Source organism: Ranitomeya imitator, chromosome 8, assembly GCF_032444005.1.
Source record: "Ranitomeya imitator isolate aRanImi1 chromosome 8, aRanImi1.pri, whole genome shotgun sequence".
Lineage (NCBI taxonomy): Eukaryota > Metazoa > Chordata > Amphibia > Anura > Dendrobatidae > Ranitomeya > Ranitomeya imitator.
This window is the reverse complement of record NC_091289.1, coordinates 27879084-27895121: the sequence shown is the minus strand read 5'-3', so window position 1 is coordinate 27895121 and position 16038 is coordinate 27879084.

Sequence of the window (16038 nt, the reverse complement as noted above, 5' to 3'; positions counted from 1 at the left end):
GACGTTACGTGTCCATCACGGCACACTGGGTAAATGTGGTGGATTCAGGGTCCACAGGGGACAGCAAGTTTGGGACAGTTCTGCCTAGCCCACGGTCTAGGAAACAGTTGGCTGTAGCCGTTCGCACCCCCTCCTCCTCCTCCTCCTCCTCGTCCTCCTGCAGAAGCGAGAGCTCGTCCACAGACCGCAGTCGCACAACCACTCCATCCGCAGCTGCCACTGTTGCACACCAGGTCTCCCATTATGGGGCAGCTACTGGCAAACGTCAGCAGGCTGTATTGGCTATGAAGTGTTTGGGCGACAACAGACACACCGCGGAAGTTCTGTCCGAGTTCTTGCAGCAAGAAACGCAGTCGTGGCTGGGCACTGTAGATCTTGAGGCAGGCAAGGTAGTGAGGGATAACGGAAGGAATTTCATGGCTGCCATCTCCCTTTCCCAACTGAAACACATTCCTTGCCTGGCTCACACCTTAAACCTGGTGGTGCAGTGCTTCCTGAAAAGTTATCCGGGGTTATCCGACCTGCTCCTCAAAGTGCGTGGACTTTGCGCACATATCCGCCGTTCGCCTGTACACTCCAGCCGTATGCAGACCTATCAGCGTTCTTTGAACCTTCCCCAGCATCGCCTAATCATAGACGTTGCAACAAGGTGGAACTCAACACTGCACATGCTTCAGAGACTGTGCGAACAGAGGCGGGCTGTTATGTTTTTGTGGGAGGATACACATACACGGGCAGGCAGTAGGATGGCAGACATGGAGTTGTCAGGTGTGCAGTGGTCGAAGATTCAAGACATGTGTCAAGTCCTTCAGTGTTTTGAGGAATGCACACTGCTGGTTAGTGCAGACAACGCCATAATAAGCATGAGCATCCCCCTAATGTGTCTGCTGATGCAAAGTTTGACGCACATAAAGGATCAGGCGTCTGCACCAGAGGAAGAGGAAAGCCTTGATGACAGTCAGCCATTGTCTGGTCAGGGCAGTGTACAGGACGAGGTAGCGGGCGAAGAGGAGGTGGAGGATGAGGAGGATGATGGGGATGAGTATATTTTTAATGAGGAAGCTTTCCCGGGGTCATTGGAAATTGGTGGCGTGGCAAGTGCGGGTTCTAGTTTTTTGAGGGACACAAGTGACGTAGATTTGCCTGCAACTGCCCCTCAACCAAGCACAACCGCAGATTTGACAACTGGAACTTTGGCCCACATGGCGGATTATGCCTTGCGTATCCTCAAAAGGGACACACGCATTACAAAAATGATGAACGATGACGATTACTGGTTGGCCTGCCTCCTTGATCCTCGCTATAAAGGCAAATTGCAAAATATTATGCCACATGAGAACTTGGAACTAATATTAGCAACAAAACAATCAACTCTTGTTGACCGTTTGCTTCTGGCATTCCCTGCACACAGCGCCCGTGATCGTTCTCACACGAGCTCCAGGGACCAGCAGACCAGAGGTGTTAGAGGGGCAGAAATCAGAAGTGGCGTTGGCCAGAGGGGTTTTCTGACCAGGTTGTGGAGTGATTTTGCTATGACCGCAGACAGGACAGGTACTGCAGCATCAATTCAAAGTGACAGGAGACAACATTTGTCCAGTATGGTTACAAACTATTTTTCATCCCTTATCGACGTTCTCCCTCAACCGTCATTCCCATTTGATTACTGGGCATCCAAATTAGACACCTGGCCAGAATTGGCAGAATATGCATTGCAGGAGCTTGCTTGCCCGGCAGCTAGTGTCCTATCAGAAAGAGTATTCAGTGCTGCAGGTTCAATACTAACTGAAAAAAGGACTCGTCTGGCTACCCAAAATGTAGATGATCTAACCTTCATTAAATTGAACCACAACTGGATTTCGAAATCTTTTGCCCCACCTTGCCCGGCTGACACCTAACTTTCCTATGAAAAGGTCTTGCCTGTGGACTCTTCTGAATGACTTTTCCAATCTCGTAATTTTCTGCACCTGATTGTCCAGCATACGACATGTTTACTCCTAACAAAATGGCCAAACTCCCCACACGGGGCCGTGGTATCGCCACTTTGCGCCAGCACCCGTGAGAGTGCTGTTTGTCTGAAGAGGTGGGTGTGCCCGCTTTTGGTCGACGGCACTGCCACTGGGTCCCTCATAGTACAATAAAGTGTCTCTGGCGGTGGTGGTGCGCACCCAACGTCAGACACACCATTGTAATATGAGGGGCCCTGGGCCTGTACCGCCGGCCACAAGACAGTTCCCCCCCCCCAGCTCAAACAGTGCTCTACCACTAGCAAAATTATCTCTCACAGCTTCACCAATGTTTAGTCTATGCGCTGACATCCTTCAATGCATGGCACTGACAATACCATTGTTTTGACATTTTTGTTATGTTAGGCCTTCGAAGCCTGTCTGTGGTCCGTTCTTTCTACAACTACTACACTGACCAGGCCACTGCTGGCCGTGTTCCCCTGGAACCAATTTAAACTTGCCTACAGCCAGCCCAATTTTGTTATGTTAGGCCTTCTTAGCCTGTCTGCCGTCACTCCTTCCACTAGACTTCCACTGACCAGACCACTGTTGCCCGTGTACCCCTGGAACCAATTTTAAATTGCCAACAGCCAAATGTTATTATGTTAGGCCTTTGATGCCTGTCTGCCGTCACTCCTTCCACTAGACTTCCACTGACCAGACCACTGTTGCCCGTGTACCCCTGGAACCAATTTTAAATTGCCAACAGCCAAATGTTATTATGTTAGGCCTTTGATGCCTGTCTGCCGTCACTCCTTCCACTAGGCCTCCACTGACCTGTCTACTGCTGCCCGTGTTCCCATGGAACCAATTGTAAATTGCCTACAGCCAGCCCATTTTATTACGTTAGGCCTTCGAAGCCTGTCTGCGGTCCCTCCTTCCACTAGGCCTCCACTTACCTGTCTACTGCTGCCCGTGTTCCCCTGGAACCAATTTTAAATTGCCTACAGGCAGCCCAATTTATTATGTTAGGCCTTCGAAGCCTGTCTGCGGTCCCTCCTTCCACTAGGCCTCCACTTACCTGTCTACTGCTGCCCGTGTTCCCCTGGAACCAATTTTAAATTGCCTACAGCCAGCCCATTTTATTATGTTAGGCCTTCGAAGCCTGTCTGCGGTCCCTCCTTCCACTAGGCCTCCACTGACCTGTCTACTGCTGCCCGTGTTCCCCTGGAACCAATTTTAAATTGCCTACAGCCAGCCCATTTTATTATGTTAGGCCTTCGAAGCCTGTCTGCGGTCCCTCCTTCCACTAGGCCTCCACTTACCTGTCTACTGCTGCCCGTGTTCCCCTGGAACCAATTTTAAATTGCCTACAGGCAGCCCAATTTATTATGTTAGGGCTTCGAAGCCTGTCTGCGGTCCCTCCTTCCACTAGGCCTCCACTGACCTGTCTACTGCTGCCCGTGTTCCCCTGGAACCAATTTTAAACTGCCTACAGGCAGCCCAATTTATTATGTTAGGGCTTCGAAGCCTGTCTGCGGTCCCTCCTTCCACTAGGCCTCCACTGACCTGTCTACTGCTGCCCGTGTACCCCTTGAACCAACATCATAAAATAAAAAAAAAAGTATTTTGCTTATAAAAAAGAAAATACTGGTGAGATATCAAATGCAGACATTTTAACATTAAAAACAAACACACAACTAAAATCTGGTACAGTACTAAAAATGGCCACCAGCTACAATTACTTTCTCCTGCAAGTAGATAACTGAAAGGTTTTTTAAATTGAAAACACAGATATGGCATCCACCGAGTGTTGTCCTGTCGCGTCTTCTTTATATTATTGCCGAGAAGATGCAAAACAATGAAAATAATATCATTAATTACCAAAATAATAGAGAAAGTCAACACCACATTGCAAATAAACATTCATTCCAAATAAAGAAGCAGGGCGCGTCCGAGGGTGAGTATATACCTAATAAGAATATAATCACCCTCGGACGCGCAATGCTTATTTCCAACAGCCTTCCTTCCTAAGAATCAGCCCTTCCGTGGTGTAGAGAGACGTTGTGTTACACTCCAAGGTGGTCCCCAGGTTGCCTTTCCTGAGCTTCGATCTTCCGGCTCTCGTTTAGTAGTTCTTGGAAACTACACTGCATTAGGCCTTCAAATTGGGTATGGGGTGTAGAGAGAGGGTGTGTTACACTCCAAGGTGTTCCCCAGGTTGCCTTTCCTGAGCTTCAATCTTCCGGCTCTCGTTTAGTAGTTCTTGGAAACTACACTGCATTAGGCCTTCAAATTGGGTATGGGGTGTAGAGAGAGGGTGTGTTACACTCCAAGGTGTTCCCCAGGTTGCCTTTCCTGAGCTTCGATCTTCATGCTCTCGTTTAGTAGTTGTCGGGAACCACACTGCATTAGGCCTACAAATTGGGTATGGGGTGTAGAGAGAGGGTTTGTTACACTCCAAGGTGTTCCCCAGGTTGCCTTTCCTGAGCTTCGATCTTCCGGCTCTCGTTTAGTAGTTGTTGGAAACTACGCTGCATTAGGCCTTCAAATTGGGTATGGGGTGGAGAGAGAGGGTGTGTTACACTCCAAGGTGTTCCCCAGGTTGCCTTTCCTGAGCTTCGATATTCCGGCTCTCGTTTAGTAGTTGTTGGAAACTACACTGCATTAGGCCTACAAATTTGGTATGGGGGAAACATTGGCGCATCTGCGGTCCCTCCTTCCTCTAGGCCTCCACTGACCTGTCTACTGCTGCCCGTGTTCCCCTGGAACCAATTTTAAATTGCCTACAGCCAGCCCAATTTATTATGTTAGGGCTTCGAAGCCTGTCTGCGGTCCCTCCTTCCACTAGGCCTCCACTGACCTGTCTACTGCTGCCCGTGTACCCCTTGAACCAACATCATAAAATAAAAAAATAAGTATTTTGCTTATAAAAAAGAAAATACTGGTGAGATATCAAATGCAGACATTTTAACATTAAAAACAAACACACAACTAAAATCTGGTACAGTACTAAAAATGGCCACCAGCTACAATTACTTTCTCCTGCAAGTAGTTAACTGAAAGTTTTTTTAAATTGAAAACACAGATATGGAATCCACCGAGTGTTGTCCTGTCGCGTCTTCTTTATATTATTGCCGAGAAGATGCAAAACAATGAAAATAATAAAATCATTAATTACCAAAATAATAGAGAAAGTCAACACCACATTGCAAATAAACATTCATTCCAAATAAAGAAGCAGGGCGCGTCCGAGGGTGAGTATATACCTAATAAGAATATAATCACCCTCGGACGCACAATGCTTATTTCCAACAGCCTTCCTTCCGAAGAATCAGCCCTTCCGTGGTGTAGAGAGACGTTGTGTTACACTCCAAGGTGTTCCCCAGGTTGCCTTTCCTGAGCTTCGATCTTCCGGCTCTCATTTAGTAGTTCTTGGAAACTACACTGCATTAGGCCTACAAATAGGGTATGGGGTGTACAGAGAGGGTTTGTTACACTCCAAGGTGTTCCCCAGGTTGCCTTTCCTGAGCTTCGATCTTCCGGCTCTCGTTTAGTAGTTGTTGGAAACTACGCTGCATTAGGCCTTCAAATTGGGTATGGGGTGTAGAGAGAGGGTGTGTTACACTCCAAGGTGTTCCCCAGGTTGCCTTTCCTGAGCTTCGATCTTCATGCTCTCGTTTAGTAGTTGTCGGAAACTACGCTGCATTAGGCCTACAAATTGGGTATGGGGTGTAGAGAGAGGGTGTGTTACACTCCAAGGTGTTCCCCAGGTTGCCTTTCCTGAGCTTCGATCTTCCGGCTCTCGTTTAGTAGTTCTTGGAAACTACACTGCATTAGGCATTCAAATTGGGTATGGGGTGTAGAGAGAGGGTGTGTTACACTCCAAGGTGTTCCCCAGGTTGCCTTTCCTGAGCTTCGATCTTCCGGCTCTCGTTTAGTAGTTCTTGGAAACTACACTGCATTAGGCCTACAAATTGGGTATGGGGTGGAGAGAGATGGTGTGTTACACTCCAAGGTGTTCCCCAGGTTTCCTTGCCATTGCTTCGGTCTTCCGACTCTCGTTTAGTAGTTGTAGAAAAGTACACTGCATTAGGCCTACAAAATGGGTATGGGGTGGAGAGAGATGGTGTGTTACACTCCAAGGTGTTCCCCAGGTTGCCTTTCCTGAGCTTCTATCTTCAGGCTCTCATTAAATTGTGGTTAAATGGAACAACTGCATTTGGCGTACTAGTTGGTTTGGGGCCTACTATCGGTGTCTGCCACTCCTTGCTGTTCTCCTGGTTTCCTGTCCTGAAATTCCATTTTCAGGCTCTCGTTAAGTAGTTGTTAATGTTAGACTGCATTTGGCCTACTAGTTGGGTTGGGGCCTACTATCGGTGTCTGCCACTCCTTGCTGTTCTCCTCCACTGAACAAAGCTGTGCCGCCTGTTTACTACGGTTGCCAATTTTGAACTGCATTTCGACTACTTACTGATTTGGCCCTACTCTCTGTGTCAGCCTCTCATTCCAGTTGTCCTCCACTGCAATGCCCCCTGGTTATTCCTGTGTTACCAATTTTGAACTGCATTTAGCCCACTTTATTCTTTGGGCCTATATCTGTGTTTCCACTTCATCGTGCCCATTGCCCAGCCAGTGATAGATGAGTCTGCTGGTACATTGACCCATAACGCAACATTCCCCGTGCATGCTACACAACAACATTGTGACCCTGCTGAAAGTCAGGTTGCTCTTCCCGCATACCATACCACCTTACACGGGGACAAAGAGGAAGGTGCAGATGAAAGTGCAGGTTCCTTCATCAGGTGGGGGGAGGAATACTAGTTGGCGACGTCACTGGCACAGGGCCTCTCATAGTACGCAAAAGTGTTGCTGCCGGTGGGAGGCGCCCCCGCCATGCAAACACACCGCTGTACTTTGAGGGGCCCTGTGCCAGTGCCAATGCCAACAAGTGGGCCCCCCCTGCTTGCTCAGGTTCACAGCACTTGCAAAGTTGAAATACTTACCTCTCCCTGCTCCACTGCCGTGACGTGGTCCAGATTTCCTGGGCCCACTAATTACTTGAACCAGCCCTACCCCACACAACTTTAGCCAAATGACCCCCAATTTCAAATGCCTTCCAATTATTATAAGGTAAATTACGCTTGACAAGCTTCATTAAGAAGAATGGATGGTTTTGACATTAAAATGGGCACTCTAGGTGTTTTCCTGGCCCCCACTCACTGCCGACTATGCTGCCCCATTGACTTGCATTGGGTTTCGTGTTTCGGTCGATCCCGACTTTTCGCCATAATCGGCCGATTTCACTCGACCCGACTTTTGAGATAGTCGGGTTTCGCGAAACCCGGCTCGACTCTAAAAAGGTCAAGGTCGCTCAACTCTAGCTACAGGTATACTTTAATATATGCAACACATTACAGTTCTTTGCTTCCATTTTAGAAATAGGAACTGACTTTTCTTAAAGAGTTGTCTGGGCTGAAAATATTGTTGGATTCGGCATGGGATAGGTGAGCAGTATGAGATTGGTGGGGATTCGATTCCTGCCCCCCTCACTAAAAAGTTGAAAACAGCGTTGGCTCCCAATGGATGTACCATGTCAACACATTGAACTGAGCTGCTGATCCCAAGTCGATTCAATGTATACCCGATGCTTCTGCCTACTGCTCAACAGCTCCTATTCTTTTGAACCCGTTTAAGGAGACCAACTAAGTATGAATCCTTATTACCAACTTCTTCATGGGAAAAATATGTAAAGTAGCTATCTTCAGAGGAAAGAAACTTGCAGGTGTTACTTTCTGTACTGAATATTTCTAAAAGTCAATGTCCTATTCTTCAAGGAACATTGGAACTTGCTAAGGTATGTTGACCAAACCTATAGGTCTATATAAAACTAAAAGGAATAAAATGGTTAATACTGTGCTGCAGCTAAGAATGAATAGGGAGGAGAAAAATGTCCAGGAATATGGTTTAAAAATAGTCAACGCGTTTCAATGTTTCAATCTTTTTCATCATGACAAAACCACAGGTCTATTTACATTGCAAGGTTCCCAAGAAAAAGTGTTCTTAGGAAAGCTCATTTCATGATAACAGTGCAGTCTCCCGATAAACCTGCCGAAAGCGCAAAATGCTGTTTCGTTGGGTGAAATAATCTTTTATGTTGCGCAAAAAATCATTGTTCTCGGGAACACATCATCTTTTGTATACCGGACTCACGTTGTCAAGAACAATGGCAGCTTATGCAGGCTTAAAGGTCCACTAAAAATCATTTGGTGTGCATCTGAAGCAAGCTGGGTATCATGCTCGGGATGAATAAGATCAGCGGACAGCACAACACACCCACACAACAGGATGGAAAAAGGAAGAGGAATGCCCTAACAGTAGGGAGTGAGGGATGGGGCATCTTCTAAATACAACCCGTGTCTATCCCTAAGCTCCCCTAACGCCCTTTGTGGGTCGTTCCCCCCCGCTGCTGTAATGTGCCTAGTCCCTAGCTGTCATCTCACAATACCCTGGCTAGTGCACTGGCCGTCAAGGATGCTAGCCTCACCACTGCAGATAGTATCAACACAGGGGGTAGAGACAAGCACGAGACAGACAAGGAAAAGAGCAACAAAACTTAGCTCTGACCTTTGCTGCTAAGCTCCAAACAGCAGGGGATATGGAATCAGGAAACCGAACTCCAGAGAAGTAGCAGATACACCGCTGGCAAAAGAGAGCTCCAAACTCCTAGGCTGGTCTTCATAGATAAACTTTATTACCAACAGTCAGCTGATGCATCATGTGACTGTTTAAAGGATGGTGAGAGTGGTCACCCCCCCCACATTAACTGACCAGCAACAATGCATCTGCCAGCAAAGCATCTGACCCTTTAAGTAACTGTCAAAACTTTCAAGATGTATTATAACATGTCTGGGGATGATAGCAAGGCCAAATATCTACGGTATCTACAGATAGTTATTTAATAAAGATGAGCCATTTGTTTTGATGTGAATGGCGTCATGTGAATTGACTAAAATAGACGCCATCTTCATACATATTGCAAAAAATTACATCAGTCAGAGAAGGCTCAAATGATTTGGGAACACAGGCTTCTTTATAATGCCATACAGCTATCAAATAACATGGCATAACTAATCAGGAGGCACGATCATAGTCTGTATAAAAACAGAGTCAGAGAATTTATGGTGAATCTGGATAGTGAGAGGACGTCACAGCATACAGTTCAGCCATAGGAAAGGATAGAGAAAACCATAAAACACTGAAGAAAAGGTACAGCTAGTGTGTGAAAGCACAGCAATAAAGAAAATTAGTGTGCAAGAAAAAGAGAATAATTCAGATTAAATTGTTAGGGGGAGAGAGAAAGATAATAGAGTCAGTCACATTTCCTGGTAATTCCTATACAGGAAAAAACAGTACTGATGAGATCCGTGGTCTGTGTCCATGTGACATCCATATGTACGTATGTGACATCTGTGTATACATTTGCTGTCCGTGTATCAGTGTATCTGTGTGTCTGTATTTCACACCCGTGTGCTGTCCGTGTATCTGCATGACACATATTAGTGCCTGGGAAAAGCAGTACAGTTCGCACTGATCCCAGGCGCCGGCTATTGAAGGCAGCTCTCATCATTGTCGCCTGATCTCCCTGAGATTAGCGCAACCAGGTGACAATGATGGGAGTATTCAGCACCCTCTGTGTACATTCTGTTTAAAATTAAGAATTAAATTTAAAAAATTGCATGGGCCCCTGCTTAATTTTCATAACCAGCAGAGGGAAAGCCCACAGCTAGGGGCTGATGTTAATAATCTGAGAAAAGGGATAATATCCCAACAGGCTCCCAGGCTATTAATAACAGCTCACATCTGTTTGCTTAGGTTTTACTGAAACAATTTACGGAGGACCCCCCCAAAAAAAAGATGTACAGTTAGGTCCATATATATTTGGACAGAGACAACATTTTTCTAATTTTGGTTATAGACACTACCACAATGAATTTTAAACAAAACAATTCATATGCAGTTGAAGTTCAGACTTTCAGCTTTCATTTGAGTGTATCCACATTAAAACTGGATGAAGGGTTTAGGAGTTTCAGCTCCTTAACATATACCGCCCTGTTTTTAAAGGGACCAAAAGTAATTGGACAGATTCAATAATTTTAAATAAAAGGTTTATTTTTAGTACTTGGTTAAAAACCCTTTGTTGGCATTGACTGCCTGAAGTCTTGAACTCATGGACATCACCAGACGCTGTGTTTCCTCTTTATTGAGGCTCTGCCAGGCCTTCACTGCGGTGGTTTTCAGTTGCTGTTTGTTTGTGGGCCTTTCTGTCTGAAGTTTAGTCTTTAACAAGTGAAATGCTGCTCAATTTTGTTGAGATCAGGTGACTGACTTGGCCATTCAAGAATATTCCACTTCTTTGCTTTAATAAACTCCTGGGTTGCTTTGGCTTTATGTTTCAGGTCATTGTCCATCTGTAGTATGAAACGACGACCAATCAGTTTGGCTGCATTTGGCTGGATCTGAGCACACAGTATGGCTCTGAATACCTCAGAATTCATTTGGCTGTTTCTGTCCTGTGTCACATCATCAATAAACACTAGTGACCCAGTGCCACTGGCAGCCATGTATGCCCAAGCCATCCCACTGCCTCCGCCGGGTTTTACAAATGATGTGGTATGCTTTGGATGATGAGCTGTACCACGCCTTCACCATACTTTTCTCTTTCCATCATTCTGGTAGAGGTTGATCTTGGTTTCATCTGTCCAAAGAATGTTCTTCCAGAACGGTGCTGGCTTTTTTAGATGTTTTTTAGCCTTTTTATTCTTGATGCTTATGAGTGGCTTGCACCGTGCAGTGAACCCTCTGTATTTACTTTCATGCAGTCTTCTCTTTATGGTAGATTTGGATATTGATACGCCTACCTCCTGGAGAGTGTTGGTCACTTGGTCGGCTGTTGTGAAGGGGTTTCTCTTCACCATGGAGATTATTCTGCGATCATCCACCACTGTTGTCTTCCGTGGGTGCCCAGGTATTTTTGGATTGATGAGTTCCCCAGTGCTTTCTTTCTTTCTCAGGATGTACCAAACTGTAGATTTTGCCACTCCTAATATTGTAGCAATTTCTCGGACGGGTTTTTTCTGTTTTCGCAGCTTAAGGATGGCTTGTTTCACCTGCATGGAGAGCTCCTTTGACCGCATGTTTACTTGACAGCAAAACCTTCCAAATGCAAGCACCACACCTCAAATCAACTCCAGGCCTTTTATCTGTTTAATTGAGAATGACATAACGAAGGGATTGCCCACACCTGTCCATGAAATAGCCTTGGAGTCAATTGTCCAATTACTTTTGGTCCCTTTAAAAACAGGGTGGCACATGTTAAGGAGCTGAAATTCCTAAACCCTTCATCCAATTTTAATGTGGATACCCTCAAATGAAAGCTGAAAGTCTGAACTTCAACTGTATCTGAATTGTTTTGTTTAAAAATTCATTGTGGTAATTTCTATACCCAAAATTAGAAAAATGTCATCTCTGTCCAAATATATATGGACCTAACTGTATGCCCCCCCCTATAAATTCAAATAAGCAAAGGCTAAATAGACACCTATGGATTGATAATAATAACCTGGGAATTGGCCAGTGATATTTCCCCCTTCCCAGACTACCAACATCAGCCCTTAGCCGCCCCCAAAATCTTAGTTAGCCTTGCTCTTCCGACTTTCCCTGTGGTGGTGGCAAGTGGAATAATAGGGTTAGGGTTGATGTCAGCTTTCTATTGTCAGCTGATACCAAGCCCAAGGGTTAGTTAGTAATGGTGAGGCATCTATAAGACTAAAATCCTTTATATGAAATAAAATTCAACACCCTGCCTTACACATTTATTTAAAAATAAAAAACAAAAGTTATACTCACCTTTATGTTTAAAAACCATTGAAGCCCATGTCCCCTGTAAAAAAAAATATAAACAACCATATCCCTCACCTATCTGACATGAAGATAATCCTCCGATGCCCATATTCCCTGTAAAAAATAAAAAAATAAATATTGAACACCCATATCACTCACCTGTTCGATGTGAAGATAATACATACTGTCCCACACTGTAATTCATCTCCGCGACATCTGGTTTTGAAACTGTACAAGCTGAAAACCAGGAGACACTGAGCTGTTGAGAACACAGCTTCAGAAACGAGTGGTGACTTCATAGAGGTTGCCACCAGTCAGCTCAGTGTCTCCTGGTTTTCAGCCTGACTGGGGGGGGGAGACCTTAGGCTACGTTCACATTTGCGTTGTGCGATGTTGCATCGGAGACGCAACGCACAACGCAAACAAAAACACAACAAAACGCACGCTAAAACGCAGCGTTTTGCGACGCATGCGTCCTTTTTTGCCGAAATTTGGACACAAAAAAAATGCAACTTGCTGCGTTTTCTGCGCCCCACGCTTGCGGCTAAAAAAACGCATGCATCGCAAAACGCAGCACAACGCATGTCCATGCGCCTCCCATGTTAAATATAGGGGCGCATGGCACATGCGTCGCTGCGGCTGCGCCCGACGCAGCCCGGGAGAACGCAAATGTGAACGTAGCCTTACTGGTTACCATCCATTTACCCATAATCATGTAAGTTAAGGTCACTTTGGCTAAGTCTGTATGTGCATTGAAGAGCCTAAGAGGTGTAGGATACATTAGCCCAATAAGACATCAGAGTGACATACGGTACATGTCTTTTCAGGGCAATTGGAGACTAAGTAGTAGTTTTTAGAGATATTTTAAAAATATTTTCTCATCTCTCAATAGAAGTATAAAATGGAATAGCTCATGTATGCATTCAAGTTTAAAGTTTGCTTTCAAATGGCAGCATGATTACTGACAATGGTATAATTCCATATCCAAAAAGATATATTTCATTGAATAAAAAAGCTACGAAGAAAGATTTAAATATTTAATGACATCTTTATCCATTTGACCCCAGCCGAACCATTCCACGCTCTCATCTTTTATTGAATTGGCCTGTTAGCCTATTTAATGAAATTGTTAAAAACTTTCACAGCAGTAACTTTTTTCAGACCAGGTTAGGTCATTCGGGAAATTAGTAGGGGAAACTGGAGCAGATCAAAGTGTCCTGGGAGATGTATGTTACGTATGTTATTAGAGTTAATGGAAAATACAGTACATACACGTCTATCATTAGAAGCCAATTTAGGTAACCGTGGCTCTTTCCACATTTCCATTAAGTAGACAATTCCAGTAAGTGCATTTGTAAGGGCATGGTAGATGTTCCTGGACACATGCTCGTACAAGACGAGGACGCCACACTGGGAGAAATAGTGCCAACTGGAGATCGATTACCGACAAGCCTAAACGGCAACATTTCCATGTCAAACAGCCAGGAAATGTGCCCATTTAGCATTTGTGAAGGTGGGTAGCTGGGAACTATGTTTTTCATTTCAAGGCCTGGGGTAGGGACAGCTGAATGCTGTGCTGGGACAAGGATTTGGAAGTGCCTGATGATGGTGCCTCAGAATGTGTAAGGACAGGTGCAGAGTGAGAGGCATCTGTGCCGTGTCATGGACAGGGGATTGGCAAGAACCTAGCAGAGGGGAAGAGGCAGTGGTGTCTCCTGCTGGCACCAATTGTGGACCCAGGCGTTCAGCCCACTGAGTCAGGTGCTTAGATGACATGTGCCTGATCATACTGGTGGTGGTTAGGCTCTTAGAGTTCAGTCCCCTGCTGATCTTGGTATGGCACAGGATGCAAATGACTATTTTATTGTCTCAGAACTCTCTTTAAAAAAAGTGCCAGACTGGAAAGCACCTAACTCTTTGACGGAGAAATTCATGAGAGTCGGTGCTCTGACAAACAGTTGATCGCCTTCTACCTCTGCTCACCCCACTGCTTCTTCCTGCCTACTGCAGTGTTGCTGTTCCCTCCCCCTCGGGCTGCTGGCCTCGCTCTGCATGCCAGCTTGCTAGGTTGGGTCAGAGAATTTGTCATGCACCACCTTGTCTTCCACCACCACACCCTGGTTCTCCTGACTTGGTGACTTAACAACAGCAAGACTTATCGGCAACTGGGTGTCATTATCATTTACCTCCTTAGTCTTAATTTTCCTATCCGCACCCTCATCTTCTTGTCACTTTGGCTTCTCTAAGTTTTGTGCATCACTAAACAGCATGTCCTCCTGTCCCTCTTGGAACATGCAGGGTGGGAGGCCACAATCAAGAAATTATTATGTAAATAGCTCCTCGGAGAGTCCTAATGTGGGATTACTGGTCTCCTGGGACTCAACATGGTGGGAGGAAGGAGGATCGGGGTGAGGATTACGTAATTCAGACTCTTGGCTGGTGAGACTGGACCGTGTGGAAGACTGGGTGGTACTTGCAGGCATGCTCAAATCATTATCTGCTATCCAACAATGCTCTGGCTTCAGAAGTGGTATTCCATGTCTCCCTGCAAAGTAGGACAGGAAGAAATGTGTCGTGGATGGGTGTGTTGCTTCTACTCCAGCAACAGGGGCTGTTGCACCTGCCCCACGTCCTCGTCTGCATGCACCATTATCATGACTTCCAACTCTCTGTCCCTACCCAGACACCTTACGCATTTTCTAACTGCTCGGTCTCTGGAAACCAAGTTTCCTTAAATAACTGAAACTAAACTTTTCAATAAAAAGAAATTTGGTCACCTGCACATCCGAGCAGCCAGATTCTCGAGTGACATCCCAGTATCACCGAGCACGCTCACTTCTCACTAATACCATGTTAATTGGATATTGGTTCTGCATATCGTAAACTCTTGCTGGTACTTGAGGAGCTGTCCAGTGCTGAAATACAAAAGCCAACATATATCTGGAATTCACTTTTACGAAACTTAATATATTAGTAGAGAGGAGCTAAAAGATTTACAAGAGCCGGGCTGGTGTCCATATTGGCGCTCCTCAACAACTGGACCAGGGTCCTGAACGTCCTCATCTGAAACGCAAAAAGCAATGACTGAATTACTTTTGCATATTGTTTTGTAAGGGGCAACATGTTTGCATGTGGAGAGTGACATGTCTAACATGCTGGCGTAAGGAGACTTATAGGCCATGCAATGCTCCTCTTGGAAATTAAATATGCAAATTGCCTCTTCAGAGAGGAAGAGGACTAGAACTCTACTGCCACCTGCTGGAAGTAACAGTTCTAAAAGTCTATGTTGATCTTTAAACAACCTTTGCCACATGACTTAGGATCAAAATTAAATCAGATAATCTATCTGTAAACACTGGACATTTCATTCTTTCCAAGGATAGATGTTACCCCTTAGACAATAGTCAGTAGCCTCTCATATGGACAAATCAGAACTCATGCTTTGCACTGAGGAGGGGCAACCAGTCCCGAAACACGTGTCTACAAATTGAGATTCTTGTGTGGCTTTTATCCAACATCATGTTGCAAGGCTTGTGAAAAGGTCAATATTTACTTTTGTCAGGGTGAAAAGATATATCTTTATACACTTTTTGTACTTTTATATTCTTATGCTGTGAAACAATAAGTTTTCCCCATTGCTTGCTGATGCAAATGTAACTGTATTTAAAATGGCTGCCAGTATTCACCTATGCCCTAGTTTCTGAGAAGCTAAGTATTGTTTCTGCTGAAGTTGAAACTTGAGATATGTGGAGAGAGGAGGATCCACCAGATGACGTCAGGACTAACCAGAAAGACCGGATACTAGACATATATTGCTTAAACCCCGCCTAACCCCGCCTATTGCACGCCTTCCCCTAATACACTACATAATGCTGTGTATCAGGAAATAAAGTTCAGTTGCTGTGATCGTTGCTAATACTTGTAGAAGCACGAGCATGCACTGAGATTGAACCAGCACTTTGTCTGACTCATTCTTACCCGGTACCAATGCTCATAGTCTAATTTGGAATGACTGGTGAATGGGTATTGTCGTGACGACCCCGACACTTTTATGATTGCTCTTTCCAGTAGGTGGCGCTAGAGTTCAAGTCCTTATTTTGTCTCAAGAGACAATTTGCAAAGATTTTTATATACTAAATCAGCCCCTGATTCCACCACAACCTCCCAAAAAACATGAAAAAAAAAGTTATGT